Source organism: Nestor notabilis, unplaced genomic scaffold (genome assembly GCF_000696875.1).
Source record: "Nestor notabilis isolate BGI_N333 unplaced genomic scaffold, ASM69687v1 scaffold22324, whole genome shotgun sequence".
Taxonomy (NCBI): domain Eukaryota; kingdom Metazoa; phylum Chordata; class Aves; order Psittaciformes; family Psittacidae; genus Nestor; species Nestor notabilis.
In genome coordinates, this window is record NW_009925436.1 from 339 (window position 1) to 5,764 (window position 5,426).

At 40.5% G+C, this 5,426-nt stretch overlaps 1 pseudogene across 1 annotated transcript; it reads left to right on the forward strand.

The window, feature by feature from the left end:
• The first annotated feature begins 763 nt into the window (after positions 1 to 763).
• LOC104404602 lies at positions 764 to 1,716 on the forward strand (annotated as a pseudogene). Its single transcript, XR_719906.1, has 2 exons — positions 764 to 831; positions 946 to 1,716. The product of XR_719906.1 is annotated as a histone acetyltransferase KAT6A pseudogene (transcript).
• Positions 1,717 to 5,426: the final 3,710 nt, after the last annotated feature.

Here is a 5,426-nt window from a genome sequence, read left to right on the forward strand (position 1 = left end):
CGTACTGTTATCGCACTTGGGAAAAGTCTTTGTCAAAGACATCTCAAGGCTGTGAAGAGCTTTGCACCCTCCATCTGCATATTTAATTATCAGTGCCATAAGCATTCCTTCTTCATTGTGTAGGGTCACCTGTTACTTAGTCCTCAAGTGTTTTCAGTGTACCTCATCTATACTGAAGATTATAATGTTGTATTCTTCTTTTCTGTGGTCTCTGAAAGTGGAACATTTAATTACAATCTCTAGATGCATTTCTTCACTTTTTTTTTTTCCCCCTTGTTGGAACAACTCTCATTGCTTTTCTTAGCAGGAGGGAATCAGACCTATGATTATGCTCCTGGAAGAGCTCTGAAAGTTTCTTGCTGTTTGCTCAGGGTTCTTGGGCATTCCTACTGCTTTCTGTTGAAGTTTCAGGCAGTGTCTTCCCTGTGCAAAAATGAAGAGAGCTGCTGCTTTTTTAAGATCTTTGTTGTGTGCCTCCCCTGGCCCTCGAATGTTCATTTGTGTTGTGCTCAGCAATGATAAAACACTTGGTATAGAATTTCTACAGACCTACAGATTAAACTAAAAAGGGCAGGTTTTTTTTCTCTAAGTTGTATGAATTATTTCAGTGTAAAAGCATGCTTCTATTAGTGGTGAAGATAAAACCTTAAGTATTACTTCAGGGTTTCAGACCTGTAGTAGTGGATTAAAAGTCTGCTTTGTGTGTATTAATGTTGGCTGCTAATTTGCTTTCCTCTTTTTTATTTCCACTGGCAATATCTCTCTCCTTGTCTTCTTCCAGGCCTAATGTTACAGTTCTTCCGAGTGTGAGCGTGCAGACCAGAAGCTGAGGTGAGATATGCTGAAATCTTTATACCTGTGTGAAAACACTTCTATCTGAAGTTGTTATGGGATTTATTGGAAGGAATGAGGAAATTTCTAACTGTTTTGCTTTTCTGTCTTCAGTGTGAAAACAAATAATGTTTGAGAAAGGAGGAGTAATTCAGAACAGAAAACGTGTATGCTATGGTTAGCTGGTTCCCATCACTCGAGAATCTGTTTTCTCATCGTGTGAGACTTGTTCAGCATCGGGATAAAGGATAACGACTCTATGGATATACAGAATCCTTCACCATGGTAAAACTCGCCAACCCGCTGTACACAGAGTGGATTTTGGAGGCAATCAAAAAGGTAAAGAAGCAAAAACAGCGTCCTTCAGAGGAGAGGATATGCAATGCAGTGTCGTCTTCACACGGTTTGGACCGCAAAACTGTTCTGGAACAGTTAGAGTTGAGCGTTAAAGATGGAACTATTTTAAAAGTCTCCAACAAGGGTCTCAACTCCTACAAGGATCCTGATAATCCTGGGAGAATAGCACTTCCGAAGCCTCGGAACCATGGCAAGTTGGATGGTAAACCAAATGTGGACTGGAATAAACTTATCAAACGGGCAATTGAGGGCTTGGCTGAGTCTAGTGGCTCATCCTTGAAGAACATTGAGCGCTTTCTGAAAGGGCAGAAAGATGTGTCTGCATTATTTGGAGGCAGCGCTGCCTCCATTTTTCACCAGCAATTACGCTTAGCTGTCAAACGTGCTGTTGGCCATGGTAGGCTTCTTAAAGATGGACCTCTGTACCAACTCAACACTAAAGCAACCACTAACGCTGACGGGAAGGAGAGCTTTGAGTCTCTTTCCTGTCTCCCTCCAGTGTGTCTCCTTCCCCATGAAAAGGATAAGGTAAGACCCAGTTTGCGTGGACATTTTCTTGTCATTGATGAAATGGATCAGTACAGGGTCACAATTTGAGGTCCATGATTTGTTTAACTTACATCTTGAAAGTTAGAAATGATTAATATGCATTTAGGATTCTACTGTGTCTGAAATTCTAAGTGTCATCAGAGGAAGCATGGTAGGTTTGTACTTGTACCTGAAAACTGTGAATGAACTGTTGTGGGTGATTTACCTCTTAATGCTCTTGTACAGCAGGATTGAATATATGGGAATAGGCTTGCTCTGGTTATGTTTGTAAAGCATAGGATGTGAGCCTCCTCATTGTAAGGTGAGGTGGGTTTGCAAAGCAAAGTTGAGATCATCTCTTAATTTTCATGTTTTTCTTTGACTGCCAGTTCAACTTCTTACTGGAATATAGCTGATATAGTGATGTGCTGATTAGCAGTTGTCATAGAGGCTTTCTTTGTTCACAGTCAAAAAAGCACTTTCTGTCCCAGAACAGCTTTGCTGTGAAATAGGAAGAAAAGGTATATAGAGTATAGCAGTTGAAAAGTGCACGCAGAGGATGCAGAGAGAGTGGAAATGCTGGAATGAACACTCGTGGACTTCTGTTCCCTTCTGTGTGCCTCCCCTCACCTGTCTTAAGTATAGTTCATTATACAAACCAAAGTATTTTGCTGTTGTTTTCTTGTATGCTTTTTCCCTCTCCTTTATTCCATCCTTCTGCATGCCAAGGGTCTTTGACCCTCTGGTCCACCCTCAGGATGAAGTTGGAGTGAAATCTGTACCCAGGCAGTATCTCTCCTGTGCTTGTGTTGCTGTGGAGGCAGTGTAAAGCAGGAGTCTGTCTTGGTTTATTGAAGGCCAGTTTGCCAGTAATTCCTATCTTTGCACTACTGGTCTCCAGGACTTCTAGAATGTGAAATTACTTTTTCTATCCATAATATATTTTTCAGCAGTGTTGGATTTTTGTTATTGTTGTAAATATCCTCTTCAGGGATGAGTTCTTTGAGTGTGTGATGCTCGTGTTATTCCAAGTGAGCTTCACTCTCTGGTGAGAGAGCTGCTTTATGATCTATTAGGGTTTGAAGACTTAAAACTTCTGAAGTTCTAATTTAACTGTGGGAGCTCTATTGTGAACGCAGTACTTGGCTACTCAGAGTATGGTATTGTGAGCTGGTGGAACATAGGAAGTAAGTATTACTGTGCTGAAAATTCCAGCAGCTTGCTCTATCCTTTTTTCGAGTGTTCTGTCTACAAATGTTTCCTATGTACTTCAGTGATACCTGTAATGAAGTCAGTATAGCTGTAAAATGGTATGAAAACTGGATATAAACAGGACTAGCACGAGGCACCTGAATTGAGAGTTGTAGGAAGGGTGGAAAACATGAGCTGTGCATATTATTATTAATGCAGCATGTTTTGCAGCCTATTCAGTCATCTTGTAACGTGCCAAAACTCGGGACTAGCTTGATACTCTTTCAGATGAACTGTTCCCTGGGGTTTTCTTAAAATAGGATATATCACAGAGTGGTGAGTGATAATATGGGCTACTATAAATACTGAATTTGGCCTGTGGTTTGCTTTTTGTCCCCTGAAAGAGTAGCATATTGAGTTCTTGGGTCTGCATGACTATAAACACACACACATGTATATGTGTGTGCATTTTGGGCTGTTAGATATGCTCCCTAATTCCTTTCTACCTGCTCAGGTCTGAGCAGCTTGAACGCTCAAAGGATTGTTACTAACATTAGGATGCACAGTAGCTCTAGGAGAAATTTTGCAAGGCATTTCTTCACTAAATTCTTCTGGGCTTGTGCTTTGTGGGTTTTTATTGTTGGTTTTTATTTGGTTGCGGGTTTGCGTGTGTTTGTTTTCAACAAGCATCCTAGATTTCTGCTCTTAATGTTCTCTCTGCTGTGTAACCTGTGCTGAGTTTCGTACTAGTTTAAGGCATTTTGAAGATTAAAACATCTATGTAGATTCTGCCAGCATTAATTGACTGGCAAGTCAGTGGAAGCCAAAACTTCAGCTCCTGTTCTACAGGATTTTTAAGGCAGTTTTGGTGGTGGTGGTGTTTGGGATTTGCATGTGCGTGTGTGTTTTTTGGGGGGATTTGTGCAGACACATATCATATGCTCTTCCTTCAGTGTTTTGTGTTAAATCTCAACCAGTTATGTAGGTGCAAAAGGCTTACAGTGCTGTAGTCGTTTTTGTGACTTACTGGGTGCTCGAGAGTAGGGAGGGATTTTTGTTTTGTTGTTGGTTTTCTTTTGTGTATTTGGTTTGGGTTTTGTTTTGTTTTCCTTTCTTTAATGGAATTATTCAGTACAGATTCTTTTGCAGTATGTGACAGTGTTTCTCTTGATTCTTAGAAGAGCCTTGGCAATGAAACATGAAAAAAAGCTCAACCTCCCAAACCTGAGAAATCCTAATGACCTGTGTCTTGTCTGCTGCTGTTAATCTTTTATCCTGGCACTGTTTGGTCTTTAACATCCATTTAAGAACTCTCCATGTAGCTCCTGATCCAAGTTTATGACTCTTTAAGGTGTAATCTTTCTTCCTTTCATTTGTTCAGATGTAGCTTCCACTCAGCTGCAAGTGTTTACCTGTGTGTTTGATGGTAGTGTCACTTTGCTTAGATGCCTAGAAGTGAACATTCAGTTCTGGCTGTTTCCCTGTGCACTGTGAACCTGATGAGTACCTTGCAGGAGGTCTATGAAAGTTGAGGCTTACGTGTTTTAAATGAAGTAAACATAAAGTTGCACTACAGAAGCTTTGGTTAGGAAACACTCTTTGCCTTTTTTCAGCTCTTATTTTTAATCTGGATGTTCTATGAGTACTGTATTCTAGCATTCAAGGGCAAACCCAATGGCAAGTTGTCATGGTTTACCAGGTACTAATGACATGCTGCTTCCATGATGGTTTTGAAATCCCTGGCCTAAAAGCACAACTGGGATGAAAACAAGCAAACAGGAAAAAACCCTGCTGATGGGCAGAGCTCTGTGCTGAAACTTGCTTATCTGTTAGTGACAGTGGCTGACAAAAGAGGAGTTGTCTTTAATTTCAGGTTTAATCACTGTGTGCCTTCGCTCATGTAGGCTATAGAGAAGTGGCCTTTTCTTTCTTTTCAGTTTCCTCTAGTTTGGAAGCTAAAATGTGAATTGCATTTAAAAGCTATTTTTTGCTTTCGTTGTGATGTTTTGGACTAAACACTGGACTTGACTTTGGTGGTGTTCCTATGGTGGGTGACAAACAGGTAGGATTCACAGTACCTACCTCTGTTGTGAAAAGAAGGGGTAGCAAACTATTGCAGTACCTAAAGGTAAAGAGAATTCATGCTGAAATTGTAATGAAAGAGAAGATGGTTGAGTTGCTGTCTCCTGAGTAAGTATCAGGGCAGCACTATCACTTCCACATAGCTGGGTGTGAGGAAATGCAGATGTCAGGGCTCCCATGTCAGGTCACCCAAAGAGGTGATAGGTGTGGAGCGAAGTGTGTTCAGCACTGAGTTCACCATCCATCGATCCTGTGCAGGCTGGACTCCTAAATAAGTAATCCCACTGTTACAGGGCAATTCCTACAGGAAAGCTCTGGTTAAATATGAATGAAAGATTTCTTTAAAGCATTATCGTTGCTTATGTTTCATTGTGTAGTTAGTATACTTGCTATATATATAGTAAATAAATACATGCTATTTAGTGTATATATATATA